The 13484-nt window shown below is 46.6% G+C and overlaps 1 long non-coding RNA gene across 3 annotated transcripts; it reads left to right on the forward strand.

Annotated features, from left to right (window-relative positions):
- The first annotated feature begins 418 nt into the window (after window positions 1-418).
- Window positions 419-13484, forward strand: LOC106978177 (uncharacterized). 3 transcript variants are annotated; one of them, XR_001430753.3, is made up of 4 exons: window positions 419-633; window positions 6589-6741; window positions 8632-8790; window positions 12633-13484. It is a non-coding gene; the product is annotated as an uncharacterized LOC106978177 (long non-coding RNA). The 3 variants fall into 3 exon arrangements; XR_001430755.2 differs by lacking the exon at window positions 419-633 and adding an exon at window positions 1311-1427; XR_001430754.3 differs by lacking the exon at window positions 419-633 and adding an exon at window positions 1438-1696.

Raw genomic sequence — 13484 nt, forward strand, 5'->3', positions numbered from 1 at the left:
TTATCCATCAGCTGTGATTAAATCATTTTTAGGTTAAGATCAGGTGAAGTTCCTAATGAAGCATTGGAGGAAAAATGCCGTAAAGAAGGCCTAAGTGAACCCTTATGACAAGCTTCTGAAGTGGGTATTGTTATACCCACTTTATGGGTGAGGAAACTGAGGCTCCAGAGGGAATCAGTACACCGTCCAAAGTCCCATAGTGAATGGCAGAGTCAGGGCTCGAACCCAGGTTTGCCTGACCTCAAGTACTTTCCTGCTGAATACGTTATAGAGGAATTTCAGATTCCCTCTGTGGAGACCCGTACTCTGCCCACTACAGTGCTTATGTTAAGTTACCGCACATGCTCCCTGTGTTGCCTGGATTTTATCCGTCATTTCCCCCACCGAGTTCTTGCCCCTTTAATTAGATCATGCTCTCTAAGAGGTAGCAATGGCTCTTTCTGAGTTTTGCTCAGTACCTGGAGCCTGCTTTAGAGGCTCACCAAATTCCTCCTAGAGGAAACAATGAAATCTGCCAGGAGAGAAAGAGGAAACTCCTTCCTCTATTTTCAATCTGTGGGAAATTCCCACCTCCTTTCCCTGAAATCCTAAACCGACTTTTGCAGTTAGCCACTACTGGATATCGCAGCAAAGGTGGGTGTATTAGCCTAGAATTTTTTTTTGGTAAAAGTTTTAAAAACTCAACATTGAAGGTGGGAAATACTTGGTAGTCTTTGATGTGCATGAGGGAAGTTGGCTAGAGTTTTGGTAGGGGGTGTGACATTACACACGCGCGCGCGCACACACACACACACACGCACCTCTTTAGCAAATATGAAAGATTCTCTCTGCTTCCTCAATCCTCGGATAATGGTCGGTTTTAATTCCTGGGAGCCTCTCTATTGCTGTTCTGGGTGGATGGAGAGGTCTTTTGCTTTACTTTGCTCAGTAAAATCCTTTAGGATTCCTGCATCCCTTCATTGCATGGTGCTACAAAACGGGCCAGGGAGTTTGGGCAGCAATGTGGGGCGGTGGAAAATACGCTGGCTCTAAAGCAAGAGCACTAGGCCTTCTCCAAGGTCAGGCACCTAAACCCGGGGCCTTGAATATTCCTTCCCCTGTTTCAATGAAATGTACACGTGCGTACTCAAAATCTACTTAATTGACAAATGGATGTGTGTCTCTGGGATTGTTTGTGCAACCAACTGCATGTGAATCTGAGAGAGGCGAGGGCGTCAGAAGGGCGAGCTGGGATATTTTAATATTCAGTATTTCTAGACTCAGCAGGCAGCAGGCTAAATCTGTCCGCTGATGGGCAGACATGAATTATGAAACCACTCACGTAGGTTGAGAGGTTGCCCGGAGCTGGGCAAGTATCGCCACCAGTGTCTCTGCAGGCTGGCTGGGGGTGGGGTCGTTCCCGGTCAGCAGAGATGGTCTGTGGACAGGTGCGTGATCACAGTGCGGGTGTGGCCCCAATGCAATGGGTCCCCCAGCGGCCCAGAGACAAGGTGGGCGGTGCGTCGCAGAACCGGAAAGGAGCTACAGGCTGACCCCGGCTTTCTGTGTGGCTGGAGGGGGAGGCGGCCCCCTAGTGGCAAAGGTCCGCACAGGGCCGAAGTTCAACGAGTCCCAGAGACTAAAGGTGACCTTCCTGCCCTGGGTTCTGATGCCGCCTCCCACGACCGGGGGCCGTGCCGGCTGGAGGTGCCCCAAGGTGAGGCTGGGAGGCCAGGTCTAATGGTCAAGGCGAGAAAACTGAAGCTAGGGGTAGGCGAGGGGATGGTAGTGGTGGACTGTGTCTAAGGGCCAGGGAAGAGAATGAACGAGTCAAGCCTGTGAAATAGTATGTTAACAAGTCAATAATAACCATTTACTGCTGATCTGTGTCTAAGACGGTGCTGAGCACATGACACGAATTTTCTCAATTCCTCACAGCAACCCTATTCATTAGATATTATTTCCCCATTTATAGACAAGAGGCAAAGAATCATTAATGTGTCTGTGGTAGTTAGCAGTTGGGTGATGTCATGTAGGCACTTTACAAGCATTATGTCACATAATCTTCACGCTTATTTTAGGAGGTAGGTCTCATTACTCCTTATGTCAGTTATATCATGGAAGAAGCCAGGCCTAAAGAGGGTGTGTTATCAGTAAGCGTTTACAACATAGCAACCCACCCCCAAACGTAGTGCCTTGAGACGGCAAACCCTCATGTAGTTTTCAGTGCAGTGAGTTGACAATTTGGACTGGGTTCCCCTGGACAGTCCTTCTAGTCTCAGCGGGGCCATGGAGAGCATCATCACACATCTATGGTCAGATGCTGGTCAGCGAGGAGGTGCCCCCACTCAAGGGGACTGGTTGGTTGTAGGCTGGGGTGAGGGTGGAGACTGGCACACTTGAGTCTTATCATCTAGTCGGCCAGCCTAGGTTTGTGGCCGGGCAGGGGTCTGAGAGGGAGCTTGGAAACACGCCAGGTCTCTTGAGGCCCAGTCTCCAAACTGGTGAAGGTCACGTCTGCTGCATTCTATTAGCTAAAGCAAGCCCGGGACCAAGGGACAGGGAAGACAGACTCCGGATGGGAAGGGCTGTGAAATCACAGAGCATACGGTGAGTGCAGATACAGGGGGGGATGGAGAACCAGGCCCATTTTTTTTTTTTTTTTTTTTTTTGCAATATATCACTAGGTGGGAATGGGGAGCATGTGAGGGAACCGGTCTGGGTGGGGTGAGATTCCCAGGTGGGAAGAAGAGTACACGTCTCTGAAAGGCAGGCTGGTGTGCCTGGAATACGGGAGGAGAAATGTGGAGGAGTTAGGGATGGGGTGCTATTCTGAGCACTCATCTGGGTTAACTCAGTCCTCATGACAACCTCATGAGGTAAGTGCTGTGGTGTCTTCCCCTCTTTCCAGATGGGGAAACTGAGGCCTGGAGAGGTCAGACAATAGTCTAAGTCCCACAGTGAAGCGTCAGTGTCAGGTCTCCAACGGAGGGGGTCCAGCTCCAAAGCTCACACCCTGAACCACTTGCCACACTGCTGGCACCACAGCAGGGAGGAGAAGGGACAAGGCAAAGAAGAGTTTGGCGCATAGTATGAGGGCAGATGTTGAAACTACTGTCCTGAGAGGCCTGGAGACACTAGGGTAGAGATTCCCTGTCACTTCCTTTTCTTTAAAGAGTCTATTTATTTGAGAGAGAGGTGGGGGGAGGGGCAGAGAGAGGGAGCCAGAATCCCCAACAGGCTCTGAGCTGTCAGCACAGAGCCCAACGTGGGGCTCGAACCCACCAACTGTGAGATCATGACCTGAGCCGAGATCAAGAGTCAGACACTTAACTGACTGAGCCACCCAGGCACCCCCCCCTTGTCACCTCCTGTCTTCTCAAGAGTAGGACTGCTTATTTCTGTTTGGATGTGGGAAGGAGCTAGTCTTTCTGATTCTGTGACCCTACAAATAAGTGAATAATGTCAAATGTATTCGCGAAGATACTTTTTCTTTAAGCAGCAGGAACTGATTCCATCTAGCTCAAGTTTAAAATGAAGTATTTCTGGGGGCGCCTGGGTGGCGCAGTCGGTTAAGCGTCCGACTTCAGCCAGGTCACGATCTCGCGGTCCGTGAGTTCGAGCCCCGCGTCAGGCTCTGGGCTGATGGCTCGGAGCCTGGAGCCTGTTTCCGATTCTGTGTCTCCCTCTCTCTCTGCCCCTCCCCCGTTCATGCTCTGTCTCTCTCTGTCCCAAAAATAAATAAAAACGTTGAAAAAAAATTAAAAAAAAATGAAGTATTTCTGTTGTATGGAAACCAATTTGACAATAAATTTCATATATTAAAAAATAAATAAATAAAATGAAGTATTTCTTGGAAAAGTGCTGGGAGAGCTCACAGAATCAGCCCATCCTAGGAAGGGCAAGAACTAGACAAGCCCCCGGGACCTGAGCTGCCGGCAGCATTCGGTGGGCTCACTTTCTCATTTGCTGACAGCCATGTGACTTGGGTGTAAAAACCTCCCATCACTATGACTTCTTGCTTATGTCTTGACTTCCCACGAGAGAGAATCTGGCCCAACATTGTTTTTACACTGGACAAGCTGGATCTGTCCAGGGGAACAGGGACATGAGCACAGCCGAGGCCACTGGGGGAATCTCTATGAAGCCATCTTGCTTGGTGTCTAACTGCTTGGTGGCAGAATTAAGTTCTAAGCACCGCTCCCTACATCCACCTGGATAGTTCCAAGGACATAGCTTGTCCCAGGGAAAGGAATAGGCTTCCGTCTCCCAGGGATCCTGAAGTTCCAGAGATTCTGACCAAACTCACACTCTGCAGCTTTATTGCAGATACAGATTCACAGCAAGAACATTTGAATATGATTTTATTAATTGCGTTTTTTCAAGTCCAGCAGTTTTCATTAAATTACAACAATCCAAGGCAGATGATATCCTTAAGCTCAAACAATTTTGCCATGCAAAGATTATATTTATATGAGAGTGCTTTTCAGTCCTGACTTCCTAAGCGATCGGCTTATAAAATATTTATTAGTGGTTCAAAAGCACTGCTTTTGCAAATTCAGTATCTTCTTTAGGATAGATTTCAGGGCAGACGGCTCTTTTGGGTTTGAGTTCACGGTGTGATGTGCAAAGGTACTTCCTTGTGTTTACTGAGGGGTGAAGTCAGGCTCTGTAGGTGGTCAGCTCCTTGTGTGATTTGCCCCAAGACTGAAAGGCCACTTGCACAGATTAAATGAAATCCACGGTTTTCAAAAATAAGTTTGGCTACTTAAATTTCTAGATAGGAGTTCATTTTTTTTCTCTTTTTAAACTGTACTTATTTATTTTGAGAGAATGAGAGAGAGCGGGGGAGGGGCAGAGAGAGGGAGACACAGAACCCCAAGAATCCGACGTGGGGCTCGAACCCAGGAGCCGTGAGATCATACCTGAGCTGAGATCAACAGTCCGACGTTTAACCAACTGAGCCATCCAGGTGCTCTGATGGGAGTTTCTTATACATGGGCACAACTGGCTTCCATATAAATATTTTATAATTGCTCGTTCTGATTCTCGCCATAAATATGATTTTCATGGGCATGTAGTCTATTAGGAGAATATTTGGAGTGGGAATTTAAGATACTCAAGATACTCATCAGGCCTGGATCTGCCATCAATCAATTCATGATATGACCTTAGGCAAACACTGTATTTTGTTTGTTTCAATATATCAAACTGAAATTGGTAAATATCAGTTAGGAATGTGTTTAGCTACAAATAATGGAAAACCTGATAAGAGTTTATTTTTCTAACATGACAGACCAAGAGGCAGGGAGTCAGGAATTGGGATGTTATTTAGGAGCCAGGCTCCTCTGTTTTTGCCATAAGCCTGTGTTGTTTTTTTTTTTAAGTTTATTTATTTTGAGAGAGAGTGAGTGAGAGCATGAGCTGGGAGGGGCAGAGAGTGAGAGAGAGAGAGAGAGAGAGAGAGAGGGAGTGGGTGAGAGAATCCCAAGCAGGTCAGTGCAGAGCCCGACATGGGGCTCAATCTCACAGACCGTGAGATTATGACCTGAGTTGAAATCAAGAGTTGGAGGCTTAATTGACTGAACCACCCAGGCTGTCAGCCTGTGGTTTTTGTCCTGATGGCAGAAAGTTGGCTGCTATACCTTCAGAAGGAAGGAGAGGGAAGGGTAGAGGGAAATCCTAGCTGAGTTTGTTCCCCCTGTTTTTTGGGAGGTAACTAATGTCCTGGAAGTCCTCTACCCACAAATAGTCTTCTCCTTACATCTCATTTGCCAGAACTGAAATATGGCCACTCCTACTCACAAAGGAACCTGGGAAGGCCATCCTCTTATTTGGCCATATTGAAGCCCTGCATCAAATAAGGAGTCTGTTGGGAAAGAAGAATTAGGAGTATTGGGCAGGAATTTAACTGTGCCCTTTTATCCCAAAGGGGCAGAAGAGAACGGTCACTCATGGGTTCAGTTGGTCTTTTAGTGGCGGTGAGCGTTGTGTTAAGCCCTTTTACCAGCCAACTCAAGTTAATTAAGGCAGGTGTGGCAGGCGGGAACTCTAGGGTAGAGGTGAGGAAACTGAGGCTGGGAGGCATTAAGTAAATTGCTCCAGGTAGCAGACAGCAATGAATTAAAATGTATCTCGCCTGGGTGGCTCAGTTGGTTGAACAACTGACTCTTGATTTCAGCTCAGGTCACGATCTCACAGTTCATGGGATCAAGGCCTGTGTGCTGACAGTGTGGATTTCTCTCTCCCTCTCTCTGCTCCTCCCCTGATTGCTGGCATGCACGTGGGTGCTCTCTCTCTTTCTCAAAATAAATAAATAAACTTAAAAAAAAAAAGAATTTCTTCCTTAAAAAGAAAAAGAAGTATCTCTTGTCTCCTTACTGGCTTCAGAAGTAGAGGAGGTCCCAAGTTACTCAGAATTGTTACTCTGTTGGGCCTCCAAGGGAGGAGCTAAAGCACTTTTTTCCTTCTTTTCACTCCTCACCCTGAAGAAGGTTGGGCCTGGGGATAAGGGAGGATTCCCAGAGGCTCCCATGTCGATATTTGGGGATGCTGAGACTCTTGTCCAGACCTGTGCTTCCCTGCTACGACATCCTCTTTCCTTCCAAGATCTCCTGGAGCAGGATCGCTTCCTCACTGTGGCCCCTCTGCAAACTTCATGCTCCTTACCTGCACTGACGCGAGAGCAACAGAGGAGTCAATTGCCCCCAGCTCCTGATAGCAAGTAATATTGATTAGCCGGCTCCTGCAAAGGGCGATGTGGTAAATAATCGAGCGCACGGAGTTGGCAGCCTTTGAATCACGCCTGGCCACTTCCTGGCTATGTGATTTGCAAGTTGATAGCTGTACCCCTCAGTCCCCCCATCTGTAAAATGGGTGATAATAATAGTAACCATGTCATACGGTTGTTGGGAGACTCGATGTACACAAAGCACTGAGAACAATGCCTACCACAGCCAACACCTGTGTGTGCTTAAGTCCGCTCCTTCTGGATGTCCTTTCAGGCATCTTGGTGATTAACTTGCTTTTATAGATTCGTTCTTTTGTATCTCGAAAGCCAAGTCTCCCGGGGTTGTTCTTAAGTTACTATTTGTTTTTAATGAATCCTGTAGTTATCAATTAATGCCTCGGTTCCTGCTGTTAATGCAGAGCGAGAAAAATAACAGCTAATATTTCAGCTCTTCTCTTCTGCCTTTCTAAAACACAGATTAACGGTACAGAGTGCGGTATGCCCCCTGGAGTCGTGTCGTATGGTGGCCCCCTCCGATAAGTCAACTTGGGAGGGATGGGTTGGTAAATAGTGAGGATCACTTTGTTTGCTTCACACTTGGGGCTGAGCCTGCATGTTTTCCATTCGCTGTTTTTCTTGGCACCGGCTGTACTTTCTACACACGCATTTCAGCCATGAGTGCATATGCCCACATGTTGGTGAAATATATTCCTCAACACGGATCGTGGTGGGCCCAAGGGAGACCACCTTCAGTCTGCTGCTCTTCTGTGTTTCCTCAGTCGCTGCCAGTAACACGCCATCTGGAGACAGGAGGTCAAAGCCCCAGGTTCCAGACCCTTGCCCTCGTCTGCTGTCACCTCAGGCCATGATATCGGGCAGGTTGCTCTCCCATGTGGGCCTTCAGCCTCCCCTTCCACGACATGATCCCCTTCCAGCCCTACGGTTTTCCAGGATTTTCTGAAAGACGCTCTTGGACTTGGGAAGCACAGCGTGCTGGGGAGACCTTGGTTTTGAAGTTTTCCCTTCAAAGATTGCCTTAATTTATTGGGCATCTTGTTGCTGAAACATACAATCAAGAAAGAACAGACTGAAGTTCCTTTTCCTTCCCCAAATGTGATGCTTAAATAAAATTCTGTTTCATGGAGCAGACACAGAGGAGTGGAGACGGATAGGGTTTCCCTTGTCTTTGAGCGGTCCCAGAGGAGGCTGGAAACAACAGGACGTCCCTTCAACCAGATGGGCCTCTGAGCCTGGAGAGCCAGGCAGTCACAGAGAATAGAGAAATCAAGGGCGGAAATGGGGAAAGGCTGGCCGCTGGATGTCGGCTTATTCTCGCAGCTGAATGTAGTCAGCCTGGAGGCCGGGGACAAGAAGGGGAAGGTTCACATGGGCTGGCGGGTTGGGGCGCTCCGTGTCATAGTTCAGGTCTGATGAGAAATTGGCCCATTGAGCTAACTGTGAATGCAAGACTTCCTTGAGAGCAGGGCCAGCCTCAGGGGACACTGGGACAGGGCAGGGTAGCTGGTACTCAGCCTCCCCTTTGGTGGCTTTGCCTCATTTCTCCTGAAGCAGGTATCTAGGGTTTGCCCTGCCTCCAGAGCCCTTCCCACATGCCTCCCCTGGCCCAGTCTTGATTTATCCAGTGACACTCTTGTCCTCAAATGTTTTCCTGCTCCCTTCCTTTCATCATTAATCTTCTTAAAATCTTACTCGGGGGATAGCACGGCGGGGTAGAAGGAGTCGTGGCCTTCGGACTCCATCTTGCATGGTGATGGTGGTCTTTTCGCTCATAACAATGGGGACCTGGGTGAGTTACTTGGTTTCCCTCAGCCTCAGTCTTCTCACCTTTGAGATGGGTACAGTAATCCATAATGTAAACAGTCCTTCCCCCTTATCCTTGGTTTTGCTTTCTGCCGTTTCAGTTACCTGCAGTCAACAGCGGTTTGGAAACGAGGGGTCCCCCTTCTGACGGATAATCAGAAAGTCACAAGTAGCCTAACACTACGTCGAAATGCCCACGTTGCTCCCTCACTTCATCTCCTCACACAGGCATTTTATCATCTCACATCGTTACAAGAAAGGTGAGTATAGGACAATAAGATATTTTGAAAGAGAGAGAGATCGGTCACATTCATATAACTTTTATTATAGTATATCGCTATAGTTGTTCTGTTAGATTATTGTTCTTAATCTCTTACTGTGCCTAATTTATAAATTGAACTTTATCATGCCTATGTAGGCACAGAAAAAACATAGTAGATATAGAATTTGGTACTAACTGTGGTTTCAGGCATCTGCCAAGCATCTTGGAACATATCCCTTGCAGATAAGGGAGGCTACTCTAGCATTATTGAGATAATTCGATGAGATACAAAGGTTAGCTCAAAAAGAAAACCACCCCAAGGAAAATTATTTCCTCCTTCTTGTCCCATTTGTACTTCCTGTGTATTACAATCTGGGGGATTGGAAACACTTACGGATCCCCGGGATCCACCCCATCTCCCAGTGGGAATCAGTATGCTCTAAAAGCTCCTCAGGTGACTGGTGCAGCCTGGGTGAAAACCCACTGCCCTCAGACATTGCTGATTCAGACTTTGCTCTCCGAACCCAGTGCTGCTTCGATTCCCATCCCATTGGACCCGACTCCAAAAGTCAGTTTGTCTTCTGTGTTTTAATCTGACAAATGGCAGATGATTAATCAAGGTTTGTGTGCCGGATCCCTCCCTGAGCCCAGGATATTTGTTTTCACTGGCATCTTGACAGGAGCAGGGACATATTCTCTTCTGGCACTAAGGGGAGGGGAAGGGTGGGTAAAGATTTACTGAAATGTTGTGGCAGAGATGATTGGCTGAAATCGAGACATTCTCTGGGACAGTGACTGAGAATCAGTGGGGTCAGGTAGGGCTGGCGAACCAGATGGGCAGATTTCCTGTCTACATTCAGCAGTGCTGAAGCAGGGAACCGGGCAGCCAGGCCAGGATGAACATGGTGAATTTAGAAATCGGGGGATCAGGGCAGGATGTGCCTGACTGTGACGTGTGGCTCGGGAAGGGAAGCAGGTGTTTATGGCTGAAAATGGCTTTCCGAGTTAGTCCTTCTTCCTCCCAGTTACATCTTGCAGGACACTGTCAAACTATACTCTTGATCCACCCAGAGGTCTTCTAAAGATAATTCCCATACAGTCTGAAGCTTCCTGCACCTCTCTGCTTGGGGGTGTTCTCTGGCCTTGGGAGCTTGGCCCGCACTTGATGGAGGGCTGGAAGTATTGGGAAATTAATGGCTTGGGTGCCACCTTCATATGGAGGAATGTCAGTTAGCGGATGAACACCCCAGCTTCCCTGCCCTTTGGTGGAACAGTCCTCAGGCATGTTCTGCACACTTTCTTAGAAAGTCTCCTGTGTGACTGAGCCCCACATGCCACAGTGACAAGCCCCTCATCATGAACACTTTGCTGGCTTTCCTTCCTTCCCTGTCTCACTTCCCTTCAGGGGTCTTCATGGATGGAGAGGGGAAGGAAAGCACGGTAAGTAAAATGCTTCACAATCTGTAGGTTGTGACCCATGAGGGAGTTACAACGTCCATTTTTATTCACTGATTTTGAGAAAGAGAGGGAGAGAGAGAGAGTGAGTGTGTGAGTGGGGGAGGGGCAGAGAGGGAGAGAGAGAACCCCAAGCACACTCCATGCTGTCAGCACAGAGCCTGATATGGGGCCCGGTCCCATGAACCGTGAGATCATGATCTGATCTGAAATCAAGAGTCGGACTCTCAGCCAACTGAGCCACCTCGGTGCCCTGCAACATCCATTTTTAAAAAATGAAAGGAAACGAATGTGCCATAGTAAAGTATGCTACTCGTTGTAAGGGTACATACTGTTATATGAAAACTTCATTTCAGTCATGTGTGAATATGCTCATGTGCTGGTGAAATATATTTCTCAACGGGGATCATGCTCAAAAATTTTGAAGGCACTGCCATTTTGGGCCTCTGTGGTTTTTATGTTCTCAGTATCCATTCTTCCCTTTTTCTGCAGTAATAGTACCTGAGTATTCATCTCAACAAGGAAAGGGGACTAGGCCCCTAATTGGACATAGTTGTGATGCGACCATCAAACCAGGTGTTGCATCATTTCTTGGTCAAAAGATGGTCTCATGACCCATGACAGGTCAGTCAGATGATTGTTCCAGGGAACTTCAATCTAGAGAGGACACATGAAAAGGCTGAAACTAGTTGAAGATGCTTCATTCAAAGAGGATGTCTGAACATTAACATATATATGTTTTCTGCTACCTAGATCTTTGAACTTCCTTATTTTTTCCCCCTTTCAAGATTTGGTTCTTGAACTGTTGGATTGGTTCTATGAAATACCTGTGGATTACTTCTTTATTATTATTATTATTATTATTATTAATTATTGTTATTATTTACCCCTTCTGTTGCTAGAAACCAAAGAACCCTCCCATACCTGAGGGCTTTGGAATCAGCCGATCCTAACTCTATTGCCACTTGCCTGTGTTACTGGAAAATTACTTTTCAAAGCTTCAGGTTCTTCTCTTATAAAATGAGGATAGTAACGCCAGATTGGAGGGTGCAGAGGATATTGACGTGGCCATTGGCCCTAGATCTTCAATTAATGGCAGCCACTATCCTGAGCCAAATTTTAATCATCTCTGCTTTACTAGTGATGACTTTGCACTTACTAAATATCTGCGGAGTGGATGAATGAATCCACATGACAAGGTAGATTTTCACAACTAAAACCCACAGCTGAACTTCTTTAAGGAGTTTCAACCCCTTGCATATAAAACATGTGATTTGTTGTTCAGAGACTGAATATGAGAACATCTCCGTGACCTGGGGTTGGGCAAAAGAGTGCTTGATAACAAAAGCAAAGTCCATAAAAGAAAAAATTGTTAAGTTGAACATTATCAAAATTGAAAACTTCTGCTCAGTGAAAGACAGTGTTAAGAGAATAAAATGGCAACCTAGGGACTGGGAGAAAATATTATACAAATCATATATCCGACAAAGGTCTTGTATTTAGAATATACAAAACCTTAAAAACATACAACCTAATTTAAAAATGGGTAAAAGATGTGAACAGACATATTACCATAGAGGACGTATGGAGGGGCACAGAGGCACATTAAAAGATGTCGACAACATCAGGCATTAAGGAAAAGCAAATTAAAGCCATAATGAGACACAACTACATACCTATCATAATGGCTAAAATAAAAATACGGACAACATCAAGTGCAGAAAAGGATGCCGAGCAGCTGGAACTCTCCCACATTGCTGATGGGAATAAGACATAGTTCAACTACTCTGGAAGACAATTTGGTGGTTTCTTATGAAGTTAAACAGACACTTACCACGTGGCCCAGCAATTCCATTCCTGAGATATGAAATGAAAACTTATGTTTACACAAATCCTGTGCACATATTTACAGCAGCTCTGATCATAATTATCCCAAACTGGAAACAATTCCAACATCCGTCGGCAGCTGAATGGATATGCAAGATTGTGATATATATATATATACATTGTGCTAAAACTCAGTAGTAAAAAGGAACGAAGCATCGAGGCACACAACAAATTGGATGAATCTCGGAGGGATCATGCTGAGTGAACGAAGGAAGCCAGTCTCAAAAGGTTACCTACCATATGATTCCATGTGTACCAGGACTGGGGGAGGATGGGAAGTTTGGCATGGAAAAACCATTGGCATGGGTGGAGGATGGAATTCTTTGGTGGGGATGGAACTGTTCTGTATCCTGATTATGGTGATGGTTACATGAATCCATACGTGTGTTAAAATTCATAGAACTGTAAATAAAAAAGTCAACCTCCCTGTATGACAGTTAAAAAACCCTTCTCATCATGGAGCGTGCATATTCGTTTAAGTATTTTCCTGTCCTGTAGGTCTACACCATCCAATATGGCAGCCACGACTCGTGTGTGCTAGTCCCAGTTGAGCAAGTATAACGAGCACATCGGCTTCTGAAGACTTAATACAAAAAAAAGGACATGCAGTATCTCAATAGTATTTTATGTTGATTACGTCTTGAAATAGTACTGTTTTGGATAGATTTGATTAAATAAAGCATACTGTTAATTAACTTCACCTCTTTTTCCTTTTAAAGACCTGGTAACTAGAAAGTCATAATACGTAGCTTGGATGATATTTCGATTTGACGGTGCTGCTCAGGATGACACAATCAGGGAGGAATGGGGAGGTCTGGCTTTTTCTCTCTTCATCTGGATCAACAGGTGTAGGATGGCCCTACTCAGGGTTGAACAAAACACATCTAGGCCCCTGCTTTTGGGGGCCGCTCCCTCCCTCCCAGTCTGTGCAAGAGGTGAATGCCATTCTCCACATTTGTTGCGTCTGTCTGGCTCTTGCTAAGCTTTGGAGGAGAAGCAGACGAGCGCAGGGTGAGACGGGGCGTATCAGAGGTAGGGCCAAGTGATGGGTCAGATGTGGGAGAATGGCAGGCTTTGGTTAGACTGGAGTGTGGATTCCATTTTAGCCACTAGTTAGCTGTGCAGCCCTTGGTCTTTCTTAGCCCTGGTTTCCTCCTGAGCAGGAGAGAATAAGAGAGTTCCCCAGGGGATTCCTTGCCGCCTAGGGCTGTGGTAGGACAAACAGGACAGAGCGCAGAATGCACCCACCTGGGCTGCCAGGGGTGGTCATTTTGCTGTTGCGACTACCGACTACCACCCTCCCGCCTCGGGCCCTGGTCTCTCCCTCCCTCCCCTTCCCTGCTCCCCAGT

Source organism: Acinonyx jubatus, chromosome F2 (genome assembly GCF_027475565.1).
Source record: "Acinonyx jubatus isolate Ajub_Pintada_27869175 chromosome F2, VMU_Ajub_asm_v1.0, whole genome shotgun sequence".
NCBI classification, from domain to species: Eukaryota; Metazoa; Chordata; class Mammalia; order Carnivora; family Felidae; genus Acinonyx; species Acinonyx jubatus.